This window comes from Octodon degus, unplaced genomic scaffold (assembly GCF_000260255.1).
Source record: "Octodon degus isolate 3935 unplaced genomic scaffold, OctDeg1.0 scaffold00114, whole genome shotgun sequence".
Lineage (NCBI taxonomy): Eukaryota > Metazoa > Chordata > Mammalia > Rodentia > Octodontidae > Octodon > Octodon degus.
In genome coordinates this window covers 6,836,605-6,854,577 of record NW_004524690.1, presented here as the reverse complement: position 1 = coordinate 6,854,577, position 17,973 = coordinate 6,836,605, and the positions used below count along the sequence as shown (strand labels likewise).

Here is a 17,973-nt window from a genome sequence, read left to right as displayed (position 1 = left end):
TCTCTCTCTTTCTCTCTCTTTCTCCCTCTCTCTCTCCCTCTCTCTCCCTCTGTGCTTAATACAAGATGAAGACTCTCCCTTTCCCTGAAGGCTGACTCTCAGTGGCATATCAAGAAGGCTAAAAGGTCAAAGCAATTAGAGCTTCCCTCACAGTCTACTGTTCCCAAATGTGGCTCAGCGCAGATGTGATTTCTGAGGCATCATGATAGTCCTTCATCAGAATACCCAGCTCATGGCCCCCCCAGGCCCCAGGAGCTTTTATGGTGTCAACTTATGCTGACTGTTTCATGGCTTCCCTTCTTCTTGGGTGGCCTGGAGCAGCTTCCGTATCTGCAAAAGCTGGGTATGTAGTAAGCTACCTCTGCACCACATCCAGAGGTTACCAAGTGGCTGTGCCTACTGATTCTGACTAGTGGCTGGGGAATTTCATGCCTTCATTAAGGAATTGTTTCTTTGAAAAGGGTCTTCTTTAACATTACCTAAAGTTGCATTTAAAAAACAACAAATCATGTGTGTAGCAAGCTGAACCACACTGCAAACTCTTTTTTGACCGCTTTTTGCCGTCCTGAGAACAGAACTCCGACCAAGCTTGCAGTTCTGCATTCCGCTTTAGGTTCTCTTCTGTGCACAGTGCAGGTGGGGCTCTAAGTCCTCCTCAGGTAGAAAGCTGTTTCTTCTCACAGTTAGACTTATCAGAAACAGATGCTTGCTCATAAACTACGCTCCAGAAATAACCCAGCAATCAAATGTAAAGTGTAGATCTCGCCTAATAAGCCAGATCTAGTTATTATTTTTTAGTATATTACTTGGATTGCAAAAAGGCCTGACAAATTCCCTAAGAAAATCTAAATTTTATTAGAAAACATATTTTGAGGCAGTTAACCAATCAGATTTACTTAGTCCTAAAATACTAATTCCAGAATTACAGTCTAGAGCAAATATATTTCAACCATTTGTGTTAGATTCCTTATAGTTGCATTTTCTCCTTCCTAGACCACCTACCTGCCTATGGAGACTGCAGGGAGATTTCTATAATCTTTAGGTCATTTTAGGGATATGCTCTCTATCTCAACTTAATCGAAATTCCAGCAGCAGATGTAGACATGGAAGGGTGAGACTGGTGCAAAGTGATGGAAATATTTTCATGAAATGTATTGATAAGGGGCCGGGGAGATGGCTCAGTGGAATAAGTGCTTCCCTGGCAAGTGCAAAGGACTGAGTTCAATCCCTGGTTCCACCAAAAAAAAAAAAAAAAAAAAAAAGAAGGAAAGAAATGTATTGATAACCCGAGCTTCTCTGGTGAATATACAAGGCTCTTGATAATGAAGCCAGTCATGCTCTCCAGCTCCATTCCACACTTTGAGGCCCCGACTTGCAGTTCCCTTCATTAAACCCTGGACCAAATAATGTGGCCTTGTATCATGTGTCCAGATGTTTTATGGTTAAATGCTAGCTTCCTGGTTTCACTAAGAGAAGCTTGCAGTGGGCCACTCTGAGACTGGTTTTTACTATGCTCCAAGCCAGAGGGAAATATGAGGATCCTTGGTCCAAGCATCTCTAGAAATTCTTGGATCATTTCTATAGAGAAAAGGCCAATTTGCATAGCCCAGGAATGAAGCAGTGCATTGCTCTGACCTCCCAGTGGTCTGACTCATCTTTCTGGGACCCTGGTGAGTAGTATCAGAGAACTAGCAGTGGCAATGGCAATGGCCTGGAAATTTGAGCAGCCCGAGAGAGAACCATAGTGCCCATTTTTCTATGTGGCACTCACTGAGCCAGATCAGGCATCCCTGAGCTCACCACCACGCACCAGTGCCCTCCAGTCCGTTTGGATCAGATCACTCCAAGTTTATGATTACATTCAAGCATTTGCACTAAATTCAAATGACTGTGCCTACAATAAAATTGCATCCCGAGCTCTCAATTGAAAGCCTAAAGGATTATATCAGTTTTCTAGGGACGTCATATCAAAGTATCACAGCCTGTGCACTTAACAGAAGTCCACAATCAAGGTGCCATCTGGTTTATTTTTTCTGAGGCTTGTATCTGTGTCTCATAGGTGTCTTTTTCTCACCTACTGTGTGAGGCCATGGCCATTCGTTTGAGGGCTTACATGGCTGGTGTCCCCTCTGTGTTCAAACTCCTTTTCTTACATGGATACTTGCTAGATTGGATTAAGACCTACCCTAATGCTCATTTTAATCCCCCTGTTAACAGCTTTATCTTTGAATCTAGTTGTATTCTGAACTACTAGGCTTCAACACATGAATGTTCAGAGAACACAATTTAGTCTTTAACCAAGCTGCAACTGATTTAATGACAATATGGTTGATAGGAGAAGAAAATATTTTCACAAAGTGGCATTTTCTCAGAGGGCCTGAACATCACACTGGAAATCTGTACTGGGTCTTCCTAACCATACATCACTCCCAGGATGGATGCATTAGCTTGTCATAGCTTGTCCCAGCCTGTAATCACCACTCCCACCTAAGTTACTCTGATGAGACAGAGACAGGCAGATCCATAGAAATCTATCACCCTTCTGAATAACAACAGTAAAAGCTTGCTTCGTGAGGAAGTAGGAGTACGTTCAGATACACCTAGATGTCTTTGAATTATGTCACTTGAGAATCACCTTTCTATAACTTTTCAGGTTGCTTAAGTATAAAAAAAAGCATAAAATCCTCCCTCTTGTAGAGCTTACCTAAAGGCAACACTGACGAAAAGCCATTTGCTGTTTTTCCTCCACCTCCTATTATTTTTTTTCTGCAATTTCTTCCTCTGTTTGCTTTTCCATAGTTTACAGCATAGAAAGACACAATAATTGTTTTGCTAATACACGGAAAGATCAAAAAGATGGCTGAGAAGGCAATTTTTGTAAATTGGACTTTTCCAATTTACAAAATGGCAGTACATTCATGACCAAGGAGCAGTAACTGTAGAGACCAGTGAAACAAGTTCTCATCGCACACATGCTTCAGTCAGCCCAAGGTGACGTGTTCAGAATGATGGAGAGGGATTAATATATCCTAAAAACAAGTATCTCAGCTAAACAAAACCAAAAAGACAAATGCTACTATCTCATTTGCTCTCCTCTTATTGTTAGGACAAATACCCAACACTCAAAATGAAGGAAGGAAAAGTTTATTTAGCTCTCAGTTACTGGAGATCCATACTCGGCTGGCTCCAAGGCAGAGTGGCACATGGAAGAGGGCAGTAGTTCATGGCAGTGGAAGGCAGTAAAAGCAGCAAGAGCAAAATGGAGGAGTAGCAGCAACAATGACTACAGGGAGGAAGTCTGTCTCTCTTAAATTTTATTCAGACAATCCACCCCAGGCTGGGAATAGTACTCACACCCATAAATCCCAGCAGTACTGAGACTCATAATCCCAGTGGATCATGAGTTAATCTCAAACTCTAGAAGTCCCCTCCCCATGACTGCATGAGGCTTTGGAAGGACTAGACTCAAACCATAACAGTTACTTCTCTGTTAATGCTTTATTTTTAAATATGACAAGGAAATAACATTTAATTATATGTTTTCTGCAAATATTTAGCTAGATTTTCTACCAAATGTGTTTACTGAAAATGTAGTTATTACAGTCTAAGGAGATTTGAAATTCATTACCATTAGCAAATCAGAATGCTTCCCCTTAGGCACAAAGGTGTCATGAGAAAGGCATGATGGGAGATAAAATGGAACCTACCATGTTTCCTGGTCCTCCTTGTCTGCTATACATAGAACCATGACTAATTAACTCCTCTGTGAAAGTCAGCCAAATATTTTGCAAGATATCTGTCTTTTGGGTAAAAACCAAAAAATGGATCAGTCCAGGATTTCTCCTTATTTCAAGGATATTTCTAGGTGATCTAAAATGAGTTCTTGCTGGCCATGTTCAGAACGGCGTTGTTCCTACAACCATTGTCAGGCCAGGATAGAGATACTGCTTCTCTTGAACCATCTGCTTGGTCATCTTTGTGGAAGCTCCTTCTTCCATGCCTGATTCTCTCTTTAATAGTTTCCCCAGATGTACAGAAAGGATTCCATCTCCACTGTCTATTCACCTCAAAACAAGCCACCTGTATCCAAGAAAACTACCTGGCACTCTATCCCTGATGCGAACCTGAAGTGTCTTTTCATTTCTTTATCATCTCCTCAGGATTAGCTGTCTAACAAATGTCAGTTGGAAGATAGGCCATAGAACTTAGCCACTGCTCTCCAGAAGCCCCTGTTCCAAAAGCAGATTCACCATTTATGAGAGGTTTTTCACTGAAACATACAAAGTCTTGTTTCACAGTGTTAGAGAATCTTAACATTATGGTCCAAATTTTGGCAGTCTGACCTTTAATACGTAATGGTCATTTACCCCACTAGATTTCTTAGTTATGATATAGTTTCATCTGGAACAGTCTCTGATGTCAGTCTGTCAAACATTTTGAATATGGGAAAATTCCTTTCTTGGAGTCTCATAATTGATAGATTAATCCAATATAATAGACTCCTTAGCACTGTCACTTGTTTGCATAACTTGTGAGATGAGTTTACTTCATTGTTTTGTTTTAGCTAAAAGAGCTTGAGAACCTTTATAATGGTAATTTCTCAGTTCCACCCTACATAATCCAATCCAAACCATAGGTTTTCTTTAGTAATGCTGTCTAAAATAGACAATAAGAGCTGGAGAGATAGCTCAGCAGCTTACATACCTGCCTGGTAAGTACAAGGGCCTGAGTTTGATCCCTGGTACAAAAACAAAAACAAGACAAACAAACAAACAAAAAAAGCCAATGATCTAGTTTAGCCTAATTGTATGTACACTAGAGACTGGAGTAATATTTGATTTTTATAAAACAGAAAACTAGATTCAAAACTCACCAAATGCCCTTGGGAATCCTGGAAAAGGGCACATAAACCTATGTTTGGGTCCAAGTTCTGCATAAATATAATAACAGGATGCAATAAAGAATATTATTTTGAAATCATAATACATGTTTCTGAAAAGCAAAATAGAGAAAGAAAAAGAAAGAAATAGAGAAAGATCAGAAGGAGGGAAAGGAAAATTATTATCATAAAAGTTTTCCTCATCCAACATCATTTGAAACCTGAACTCACTCCAACAGTCTATGGGAATTTGAGGGTGCAGAAGCAAGAAGGAATTCAGTAGATTGTGAAGACAAAAGCAAAGTGCCAAACTACTGGGATAACATTCCAAAGAGAGACTACAAATCACCTTTTATCCCAGTTTTTAGGTGTGTGCTCATCAGGGATGGACAGTGTGGAATAAATAATTCTAAGGCTTGCCCTTCTTTTGGACTGCTTGTCCCTGAAGGATTATCTAGTTACCTGTAGCACTGGGGAGCAAGTTGAAAAATCTTTGTAAAAGAAAAGTAAAAACCTAACCTGCTCCCAGTGGTGCTATAGGGATGAAAAGAGCTGAAAACATGCTGTTTACATGCTGTACCAGAAGATACCAAGACCAAATCACATATCAGAAACGAATTTCCCCTAAGCAGCACTTTGTAAAACTTGCCTCCTTGTGAGGGTGCTATTAAAACCAATGAATGGATATGACTGCAGATGATGATGATGGTGATGATGATGATGATGATGATGATGATGATGATGATGATGATGTAACTTAAAAAGTACAGTATTTTTAATGCTACAAACCTCAGATCTACCCCTTTTCTGTTCTTAAGGCCTAAGGTTCAGATCAAAGTTGCTTTTGTAAGTGGGTGAAACAAGACACTTCTGCAGGAGCTAAGACTGACCACAGCCAAAGGGCTGGAGCTGCAGGTCATGCTCAGTGGGGCTCTTGGAATTTAAAAGGTGCTGACCCAGGCTGGACGCTGCACAAGGGTACAGAGAAGGCAGCTAGGTGCAAGCTCTAACAGAATGCTCTGCTCCTGGGAGCATAAGGCCACATCATACAACCAGGTCAAGGCGTTTATTTATGATTTTGGTCTTATACAGTTGAAACCTTTACTTAGACTTTACTTTATGGTATAATAATAATTAATGGCTCTAGAGTAGTTGCTATTTCTAAAACACCATGAAATAGTGTGCAGTTTGAGTGAATTACCTTATTTAAGTCCCACAGTAAATGGCAGTGGAACACAGACTCCTGACAACATAGACTTCTATTACTATGGATATTTCTGAATCTCTTTGACCTAGACAGTAATAGGTGCTAAAATTTTATGGCAATAAAAAACAAATGAGACCCAGGTTTGGTCCCCAGTACTGCATATCAGTGCCACCAAAACCAAGCATGGTGGTGCACACCTATAATTCCAGTGCTGAGGAGGCTGAGATAGAAGTATTATGATGAGTCCAAGCTGTGTAGCAAGACCTTGTACCAGATAGATAGATAGATAGATAGACAGACAGACCGACAGACAGACAGATAGATTTCTAAAAAATATTTTGTATTTTCTTGAGATTTTCATGAGAATAAAATAAAAATAAGGGGAAAAAAACAAATGAATGGGTGAAATGGCAATCTATGAAACAGGTATTGTTATTATTTCCATTTTGTAATACACAGAGTAGCCAATTGATGGTAGATGCAAGAGTCCAAGTCAGGCAGTCTAACCCACAGTCGTGCTGCTGGTGTGTCTCTACTTTACCTTTACTTAAGCCACTTGTCTTTTTCTTCACTGAATTTTTGTTTTTATTCACTACTTGCTTTAGGAATATAGTAGCCCTAATGTGCCAGATGACAGGCATGAAATATAAAGTCTTCAAAGATGCTTGAACTCCACATTGCAACTCTTGGGGCAAGAACAGGTTCCAGGGTCTGGCAAGATAGCTCAGCAGACTAAAGCACCTGCTTAGGCAAGCGCAGGGATCATCGGTTGATCCCTGGCACCATGCTAGGGCGGGCTGATCTGACCAGAGTCCAGGAGTAGTGGTGCACTCCTGTATTCCCAGCACTGGGGAGGCTGGAAGCAGGAGGATTGCTATGAGTCAGAGCTGTGTAGTGAGAGCCTGTAACAACCAAATACATTAAAAAAGAAGAAGAGCAGGTCCCAGAGAACTAATTATTGTTCTTACCAAAACTTACCAGGGAAAACAAGCCAGTATGACAAGTTAAATCAGAAGTAATATAATGAATCTGAGAACCCAATTTCAGAAAATGGCAAATCAGGATCAAGAAGGGCCAGAGACTGTATCAGACACATATATATCTGAAAGGCAGCAGACAAGACAAAGCAAATACAGACCAAGACCAAGTGCAGGACAGGGTGGAGTGAGAGGTGATAGGTATCTCAATAATTATCTCAGAGTCCAAGCATCAGGTTTGCTCTTGTAAATAGGCCTCTGTATGATTTGTGGCTGGGTTTGTCCAGAAAAAAAAAAAAAAAAAAAAAAAAAAAAAAAAAAACAATGAAAGCAGAGCTATATTTTCAGGCTGCTTTGTGCACTTGAGTGTGGTGTCCAAACAGGGCCACAAAAAGAGATTACAGAATGAAAGTTCAGGAGAGGTGGGTCTGAGGCTCACCATCTGCTTCAAAGTTGTGATGGAGTGAAGAAGCAAAACGTATTTTCCAGGCATATCTTCCCAGTATTGTGTCCATCTTTCTCCTTCTTGTCATCGTCTACTTATGTAACATTAAAGGTTTCCAATTATGTTGCCCCTTAATGACTGTAGGCCATATTTTGCATACTTGCCTTCACAGATGCTGTTGTCCTGGGGCAAGACACGGATCGCAAGTCTTCACAGTTCTTAGCCAGACTTTCTTTGCACATCTTTGGGCTCTGGGTCAAGTCCAAAGGACTGGTACATGCAGTTGGCGCTGGTCTGAGCTTATTGTGTTTCTTTTATACTTCTGAACATCACTCAGTGCTACAGATTGGGTGACCTTCAAGCTTTTATTTCTCTCATTTCCAAGATTCTTGTGCCAAAACCACAGGACATTCTTGTGTTAGAAATTACCTTTTGCGAAAGCAGAGGGAATAAGCCAAGTGTCATGCATAACTTGGCCTGTCTACTCCACAGAGACAGTCCATAGGCTCCAGTTTCTGTGCCAGTTGAATTCTAGCAGAAGTGCATATGCTTAGCTCCCTCCACTTATGTAAATTGAATCAGGTGTTGCCTGGAGCCCGCAGTGATGAGTTTCCTGACAGCTGTGTATACTGTGGATGTGCTGCCGTTTGTCAGCCAGAGCAAAGCCCAAGTCTGATACACAGACAAGGCAAACACCTCTTTCTGCTCCATCCCTCTACAAGCTGCACACAGCAGACTTGCATTTCTGCCCAGAGCTCCAGTTTTCCATCATCTATTTTTTATAGCATTGATACTAAGGCAATTGCAGCAAATGAAGGGTATTATTTCTACCCGGGGTGCATTGCGATGCTGATCTGCTTATCCTAGGAAGAAAACGCACTGTGTGGGGTTTTATCATTTTACCATGGGAGACCTGGTTCTACAAAATGTAAGTGTTTCGAACTGGTTGATATTTTCAAAATGTAAATGCTGAATCCCCAGGCATGAGAAAGAAAGGGTCATGAAGCAGATGGGAGGAGACTGGAAAGTTTAGCTGATTTTTGGCAAGATGATAATGAGTGGAGGACAAACAAAATAATTTGCTGCATCCTCTAGTTTCTCAGCATATCTTTAATCTTTGAAAGAATTTGGGTTTATTGAAATTTTTAGAATCGTACCGGCATAAGCTCTCTCTGAAATGCTTACATGTCCCCTCTCCTCCTCTGACACTCTCCAGCTATAATAAACTTGCATTATTGGAGCTTAAAAGGATCCAGAAAGATTTGCAAAGCAGGAAGTTTAGAGGGAACCACTTAAGAAGGACCAGAAACTCCTGCACCCCCCCAAGGCATTGAACACGCATATACATACACACACTAATAAACACACACAAACTTTAAAATTCTGCTAACTAGCAATAACATACCAATTTAGAAGACTTTTTTTGCTTACAGTGTTTATAAAGACAGATATAATATGCTAACTTACAACACTTATTTATTTATGATAGGTTTATTTGCAATTATTTAAGTAACAGTAAAAACAATAATCATGCTTTTATTTTAAGTTGTCCAATGTTAAGTGTTAAGTTTATAGTGCATTATACCAAGTCCTTAACAGTTTTATAAGAGCTGATGCCATTCAAGTTTATTTCTCTATATTTATTAAATTTTAGATATCTAGCTATTACTGTTTTTTCAAGCATATTTTTGTTTTGCCTTTTATTTCCAAATCTTAGGATGATTTATTCATTTTTTGACTTTTTGGATACAACTATTATTTTAAAAAATATTAAGTCAACTCATACAGAAGGCTGCTTTTCAGTGTTCTATGGTTGACCTCTCAAAGAGATGAATAGGACATGGGGAATGGAAAGGAGTCAGCTCTACACTGCATTATTTGCTTTCTATTAAACTTGATGGCTAATTTGCAAATTCACACTTTTTTAATGCTAGATATCTTGAAGCTCCAGTAGCTTTACCCAGAATGCTACTTCATGGTGTAAATGAAAGAAGAATCCAGAAAGTTCCCTTGCATTAGTATTATTTCCAAGGTGTCACTTTGCTCAAGGGCAGCAATTAATTCTTACTCAATACATCCTCAAAAATAAGGATAGTTTGATGGCAGTAAGAAAAGAATGGAATGGCGAAGATCATAAAACAAGACTGAAATTTTTAAATGAAAGTCACAAACAGAATTCAAACCTTTCATTTCATCAAAATTAATGTAATAAAGTTATGTCAAGGAAGAATCCTTCCTTAGACCAACTGGTGGAATGTTTTGCATGCTTTTTCTATATAAAGATATGTTTAATCTGATAGCACAAGTGGCATTTTTATAGCCCAGAAAAATTATTTATTCTTAGAAAAAGAAGAAATCTTGGACATGTGGCCAGATATGGGAAAAACTATTTAGGGGCTGACATTTTTTGGCACAAAATATAAAGAAAATAGTTTTTTATGAAAGACTTGGCAAAGCCAAAAGCTTAAAAATGTTTCTACACTTGCCCGGTTGCAAAACTACCCGGCATGTTTTGCTTCTTCTGCTATGGAGGAAGGAAGAGCTCCATGAGGTGGCCCGGCTCCCTGAGCCGCGTCCTTGTGACTCTCTGACAGGAATCAGTCACATTAACTAAACTGCTGCTGGTATGCCTTCCCTGTCGTCTGGGCTGCACAGAAATGAAACACTGCATTCTAAGAAAGAGATTAGAGAAGCCAATTTCCCAGAAAATGTTTTAATAACCCCTTAAGGTTAACAGCACAATCATTTACCATAAAAATACTTTAAATGTGGAATGCGTTCTTCCAGGTCAGCAACACTAAAAGCTACACATAAACAGCCTTTTTGATTAGCTGCAAGTGCAGGCAGATGGTGGAAAAGAAGATCCCCTGGATATCAACAGAATAATATTTCTAGTGATCCTTCTTTGTTCTGTAGATCCCTGTCTTCAGTGTTTTGCACGTCGTAGAATCATCTACTTAAAAAGCAGTTTCATTCAAATTACTAAGGAACTAGTGGACCTGTTCTTCTAAATTAGTGCTCTTTTTTTTTTTTACTGCTGCTTGGAGTCAGTGAAATATGTTTCTGCACCCTGAGGGGAGACATGTTTATTGAAAGGAAACTTCACTACACTGTTAAAAAAATATTTCCCATTTTTGGGCCAGGGAGATAGCTCAGAAGTCTAAATGCCTGCCTTGCAAGTGCAAGGACCCGGGTTCAATCCCCAGAACCACATGCTGTGCCAGCCGCTCCCCAGGCTGGCCACTGAAACTGGATGTGGTGGCACACACCTGTAATCCCAGCACTGGGAAGGCTGAGACAGGAGGATCACTATGAGTGTGAGCTGCATAGTGAGACCCTGTACCAAATACATAAATTTTAAAAATATATATATTTTCCATTTTTACTTTAGTGCTCCAGGTAGGGTCTGGGTATTTAGATAGTACACAGAACATGCTTTTGTGTAGATTTTACTTTGTCTATGGGAAAATCTTTTTCTAACTCCTCACACCTGCCTTCCTACAAATATAAAACGTACATGCTCAAAGGGTTCCCCCAGTTCTCTAGCACTGGGAGGGCACGTAGTGTACTTCGTTTCTCAAAGCACTCCAGAATCTGGACCTCTAAACTGCCAGCCACCTTGTGGGGCACTTAGATTTTGAAAAAACAATGTTTCAAATATTTTTTCATAACATTTTATGACAGAGCTAGCCTGTGCTGCCCACATCCAATTTTATTTTGGGAGGCATGTGGAATCTAGGGCCTTCCCTGTGTTAGGCAAATGCTGTACCACAGAACCACACCCACAACAACTCCAATTTTTTAATTAATTAGTTTTTAATTGTTCCTGCACTGATAGCACAGCACTCCCTAAACCAGTGTCAGTGAACCTTGGAGAGCCTTCAGTGATAGCAGCATGCTGCAGCACACGTGCCATACGCCCACTTCCGCTGCCCTAAAAGACGCAGCCAATTGGAGAAAGATAAAGATTAAACTAAAGGGGCCTTTTGCCTTCTGCCCTTTTCCTCTTCCTGCCAGTTTTGGCAGATATGAGCTGACAGGCAGCGGGAACCACTGAGACACCTTTGTGTCAGCTTCTTCAAGTACCAAACCTGAAATCCAAAAGCAGTGGAAATTCTAAATGCATTTGCCAAGTTTAAAAAAAAAAAATCATTGGAAAAGTCAACCTCTCCATCCATGTTATCTGGAGCATAGAAAAGCCCTTTTATATCATGAGAATAATTGAAGAAAGGGAAAAATTGTGGGCAAATCTTTTGCTCAACTCTTGAACTAGTTTCTGTTGTAAAATAAAGAAGGTAAGAAGCTCAGATTAAGAAAAAAAAACAGAACTCAGTTGTTTTTTATTATGATTTGTTTGACTTGTTAAATTAGAGCAAAACTATTAGGGTTGGGGCAAAGAGAGAAGTTATACCAATAAGTGTGAATTTTTTAAGTAAAATGGATGAGACCTTTGGGTTGGAGAACATTTCAATATACGCCAGTATGGATCACCACTGCTGAGAGTGAGATGCTGAGTGAGTGACATCTTGTTACTCCGCAGTAGCTTTGGGCCCACAAGTGACAAACACAAATGAAGTGCGCCTTGAACAGAATCATAAAGTGTCCTAGTGTCATCAGGAGGGTATGCTGGAGTGGCCTCAAGAACAATTCTAGGAAACTTATGGTGTCTGAGCTCAATCTATGCTGTGGCAGAGTGCAGTACATTCCCGTAGCTAATCAAGCAATCCTAGGCTCCTTTAGAAAAAGGAATTTTGTCTGAAGTCTCATTGCTAGACTATTGCTGGCATAAAAATAGAATTAAGTAGCACGAGTTCCAACTTTTCCTTAAAGATTACCTTTTCTTCGTACCTTCCTAAGTGTCGGGTCCTTGGTAACTTCTAACATACCCAGTTGTTTAATGATCAGACCTCTTCCTTATCTTTCTAGTCTCAGGGACACTTAGATTAGGAAGGGCATTCAAAAGAGAATATTGTTTTTTAATCTTTGCTTACTTTTGGTGCAAGCATACTCTTCCTAAGAGTTTAGTACAGGGACTGGGGAGATAGCTCTGTAGAATAAGCACTTGCCTGCCAAGCCCAAGGACCTGAGTTCAATCCCAAGTTTCTCCTAAAAAAATCAAATAGAAAATAATAATAAAATAAAAGTTTAGTACAAGCTCAGACTTGTGCCATAGTATCTTCATGAAAGTGAGTTATTAGTAAAGGTGACAGAATTATATATATATATATATATGAAGTTATTATATGTAATAACATTACATATATAGTTATATATAATAACTTTATGTATACAATTGTATATAATAACTTTATATATTGTCCTCGGGATTGAACTCAGGACCTTATGCTTGCCAAGCAGGGTCTTATGCCACTGAATTATCTCCTGGCCTTAAAACTATAAATTTATTGAGGTTACTTCTTCATTGACCCAGTATCCAAGCATTGATGAGGCTAGGTTCCAGGATGATTTCAATGAGTCACTTGTACAGCAATGGTAGTAGTGTTCTGAGCTCTGATTTGGGAGACATACTGCCTATGTTCAGACCGGGTAACTTGACATCTAACCATGGCCTTGTTCACATCTATAAGCAGGAAAAGTTGCAGGCCCCACCTTGTCTCTTATTGGGAGGGTAACCTGGTTTAATATAAGAGCACAGCAAGGCGTTCACCACTTAGCAATCTCAGTAAGTGTTGTCTGCAGTGAATGCTGTAATTGAGTTCCTAGGGACTCAGCAACATTCAGATTATAATGGAATGTTAAACTGTACACATTCTCTGGGATATTTGTTAATTGCAGCTGGTAAATGAGTTGGACTTCAAGGAACATGTGCAAAATTTTAGCTACTGACAGTAAACTACTTCTTTTGATCTTTTATAGGCTAACTGGAAAAACTCTCACACACAGAAATATGGGAACAGAGTGAAAGAGACAGAGATGGGAGAAATAAACATTTTTAATGACACAGTCCAGAAATAACAGCTTACCAAAAACTTAATACAAAAGTAGATGCTTTGTTGCTGAGATTATGAACTGATCTTATTTATAAGAAGATAGCTTAAAGATTGGGAGGGGTTGCAACAAGGTAGCCTCTAATAACTTTCTCATTGCTGAGACCCAGTACCCTACATAAAAAAGTTAAGTGAGGAAAGGTTTATTTTGGCCCATGTTTTGTAGAGGTTTCAACACACTGTCAGCTGGCTTGAAGGCAAGGAGCATGGCAGAGGAGAAACAGGCCATGCATGGCCAGCAGAAAGCAACTTGCTTTCCTTCTTTCTCTTTTTATTCCCTCCAGGCTTCAAGCCTATTGGTTGGAGTCACCAGCACCTAGAGTAGGTCTTCCCTCTGTAGTAAGTCCATCATCCACATGAAAAACTCTGCTAAACCAATCAATGGACTGGTCCAGCATCACACAGCCACGATTGAGGCACTCCTCAAAGCCCCACCTAGGAACTAGTTTCAGACAAGGGAGGCTCTCAATGCAAGCCATAATGGTGTGTATGCAGTTTCCCCCTTTCTCCTTGGCAGAGTAGTTCCATTCAGGGAAGAGAAAAAAAATGCTTTCTTTCCAAAACTTGCAGCAATCTGTAAATAGTGTTTTTCCCAAAAGGGAAAAAAAATAGTTTACTATGATTTCATCCAAAGTGCACACTCTAGGATGTCAAAATGGAATATTTATTGCTGTAAGAGGACTGCTTTATCTGCAGAAAGATGCACTGCTTTTTAACATAAAGTCAGAGCCATTTCTTGAAATTGGCTGACAAAGAGAGATAACAAGTTCCTTCTAGTCCTCAAGCAGCTGCCCCACATCCCATAATCTTCCTTTCCTACCAGGTCTCAAATTCCTACTAGAGGGGAAAATCTTATATTTAGAAAATCCAGTGACTTGTTTAAAACATCTCATATTCACCTGAGAGAGGAGTGTGTGTTCCACTTCTGTTAGCACACTGTACAGCTCTATATGGCCAGCTAAGGCACTACCCCCTCTGTAAATTATTAAGACCAATCCCTGAAAGGTGATTTTCAATGAGTAAAATGAATCTGATCCAAGGATCTTCAAGAGCTGCTGTAATGATCAAAGGAAGATTGTTGCTTTGATAAGAGGGAGATTAAGTGGGCTCCATGCACAATGACTTGGCTTAGGTGGAGGATGACATAGTGGCTGCCCAGTTTGGTCAAGGATGAAAATAATTCAGGAAGATATATGCAAGAGGTGAGTTACCTCCCTCTTGGCTTTTATCTCTTCCATCTCTTATCTCACTCCACACAGATTTATTCAGAAAGGTATGGAAAAGCAAAGAAGAATTGGGAATAGCAGGTGTCAAGTATATTAACATTGTAGCCTTTGCTACATTGTGTGTTTCCATCCTATTAGAATGCTGGTCAGCAGTTGCACATGCAGCTTTATTGGAGGAATTTTGTATTAAATAAAGTTCAAGGAAAGAGGAAACAAGGAAATGAATCAGCAAAATATTATAGAGGCTGCCAAAGTGGCACTTTTTGCTTCATGTCTAGCTAATATGACCTGGGGTAAAACATTCCTAATTTATCCACTTCCAGATAATTACTAATTGGCTACTAGGTATAGTAAGTGACAAACTAAAAATAACAAGTATTTGCACCATTTTCTCGTCAGCTTTTAGTTTTGTTTTTTGAGTAGTAGGTATCAAACTTTGTAAAGAAAAAAATGTATCATGTTGAAGCTATTATTCTGTTTGATCTTGCTGCTACTTCAGTGATGGGGGTTGTTGGGCAGGTCCCACCCACCTATTTATTGTAACATTTCTTTTCTAGAGCCAGAATAGGACAGACTCATATACCATTCTGATCTGGGTGCATTTCTTCCGAAGGTATGCTGACCTTATGGGAAATCACAACTGCCTGGGCTGGGGGCTCACAGGCCAGGGAGAAATTTACCACATGCACTTGAACAAAAGACCTCTTGATGAAGTTAAGGAGCTATGACAGACAAAGAATATGCATATACCGCAGCCTCTCTCTGACCTTGATTTTGCATGTCAGTAGAATTTTTGACTTGAGATTCTGCATAAAATCTTAAGCTGATTCATTTAAAAGAAGCCAATGGGAACATCAGAGTGAAGGCAAAACCACAGGTATCAAGGTAACTTTCTTTCTCCTCAAACTTTAAATTTAAAATTATTTGGCTTATTTGACTATAATTTTATTTTCCTGCATCAGAGTTTGAACCTACGGTCCCATACAATGATGGTAACCGTTGTGGAGATGAATGTCCGAATTGCAACCCAAAACCCACTTATGTATTGCACAGTACCACCACTGCGATGCAACCTGAATACTGAGATTTTAGTTTAAAAAACAACAACTCACCTATTGAAATCTTTTGTCTTAAAAGAAAGACAATACACATGCCATAGGTTGGCCACCACTGGTCTTGTGTAGGCTAGACAAGTGCTCCGAGACTGGGCCACTACTCCAGCGCACACAATGGAATATCATATAGGTCTTAGAAACACGGTGTGACCACAGTAATTAACCGCTGCCCTTGTTCTACAACTCTTTCATTCCTGCTGTTTCTCAGGAACAGCCACCCTCACATAATCTGTACTTGTTATGAGGGTAGCTCTTGCTCACTGGCATGTCAGAAGGCACAGAGAATCCACATGCTTCCCATAAACGCTTTGAAGCTCCGCCACACTGCCTCTGCTGAGTTTTGCTTGGCTCTCTACCTGCCCGGGGAAGCTGCTTGACCTGGAAAGGACAGTGACAGCCCTGCTACCTCAGGACATCACTTCTTGTTGCTTCCCGACTCCAGCTCTTGGCTCTCTCTGTTCTGAAATCACACAGAGCACATATTGTCTGGATTTCGCTCCACTTTTGCTCATCTGAACTGAATAAGCAGAAATGTACTCAAATCTTCCTTCCTTTAAAAGCTAATTGAATTAGTCCTCTAACCTTCTCAAGTCAATTTGGTTCAATCTTCAGATTGTCAAAAAGAGAACTCTAGAGATGATATTTTAACCACTTTGATTTTCTAGCTCTGCTGTAAAGAATTTCAACAAACTGGTGGCTTAAAAGTAAAGAAACATACTGTGTCACAATTCTGAAGTTTGGAAGTGTGAAATCAAGTTGTTGACAGGACAAACATACCCCTGAGGTCATTAGGGAAGAAGCTATGCCCTTTTCAAGGTGATAGTGCTCAGCACTGCTAGACCTTCCTTGACTGACGACAGTCAGTCTCTTTCACCACATAATATCTTCCTTCCTTTGTGTCTCTATCTCACTCTCCCTATGTAAGGATACTGTTCTCCCTGGATTTAGAGCCCACCTTACCACAGCACAATTTCAATTAACTTGACTGCATCTACAGAGATCATGTTTCAAGTATGGCCATTTTTATAAGTACTATGGTTTAGGACTTTGAACAGATCATTACAGTGGACACAACTCATGCCACAAGTCACTATGCAACATCAAATCATTTTCAAATAGGAAGAAGTTCTACAGCATATATTGCAAGCTCAAAGCACATCCTTCACTTCCTAGACTCAGTACTTACCCTTTTCCACATCTATAGAACTGACCTACTCTCCAAGGACCAAGGAAGGGTGTGACCAAATTTCTCCCTGTTAGAACTGTCCAGTCTAGAGCTGGCTGTTTCTGAATGAGTCCAGCACCCAGAGGACTACATATGTCTCACTCTCAGCAGGCATTCTGATCCCCCTAACATGGTGCAAGCACTTGAAGGATATCTCTATGACCATCTACACAAGTACACAACTTACCCCTTCCTGAGTACTATGGATTTCCTTGCAATGTATCACTCTTTCTTTGACATTTCTTCTGTCTTAGGTGGATGCCTTTCTACACACACACATTTTGAGATTATCTTTCAAAGGGACAAGATTTTTCTGAACCCAAGGTTCCCCTTCATTGTGGTGCCTTTGAAGAGTTATAGAATGCCCTGAGCTTGTTCATTCTCACCCAAACTATTTCGAAGATCACCAGGCTCCACGGAGTTTTTCATTTTCTGCTGATATATTACTGCCAAAAAGAAAAGTTCTAGGGCTGGCCAAATAGCTCAGGGGATTAAAGCACCTGCTTAAGCAGATGCAGGGGCTGGGAGTTCAATCCCCAGGACTGCCCTGCCAGCTCCACCCTCAGGGTGCGCTGAGGCAGTGATTGAGACTGGGTATGGTGGTGCACACCCGTAATCCCAGCACTTAGGAGGCTGTCAACAGGAGGATCACTATGAATCCAATCTATGCAGTGAAACCCTGTACACACTATACATCCTATGCTAAATATTAAAAAAAGAAAGAAAAATTTAACTTCCACAATTATAAGTAAAGTTTTGTGTACATAATTTTCAAAAGAGATCAAATATCATGTCACAGATCATGGAATTTATTCTATATGACATATTATAATAATAATAATAATATAAAATAATAAGTGGGATATTAGGCCTTTACCTACATACTGATTA

At 39.9% G+C, this 17,973-nt stretch overlaps 1 protein-coding gene across 15 annotated transcripts in view; it reads left to right on the top strand.

The window, feature by feature from the left end:
* Positions 1-15,299: 15,299 nt before the first annotated feature.
* Positions 15,300-17,973, top strand: part of Sorbs2 (sorbin and SH3 domain containing 2) — a 169,882-nt gene continuing 167,208 nt past the window's right edge. For 6 of the 15 annotated variants that reach the window (XM_023699620.1, XM_023699621.1, XM_023699617.1 and 3 more), the window contains exon 1: positions 15,300-15,355. The gene's annotated coding sequence lies outside the window, so the exon portion shown is untranslated. The remainder of the gene's footprint in view (positions 15,356-17,973) is intronic. The other 9 variants (XM_023699628.1, XM_023699626.1, XM_023699624.1 and 6 more) reach the window with 4 other exon arrangements.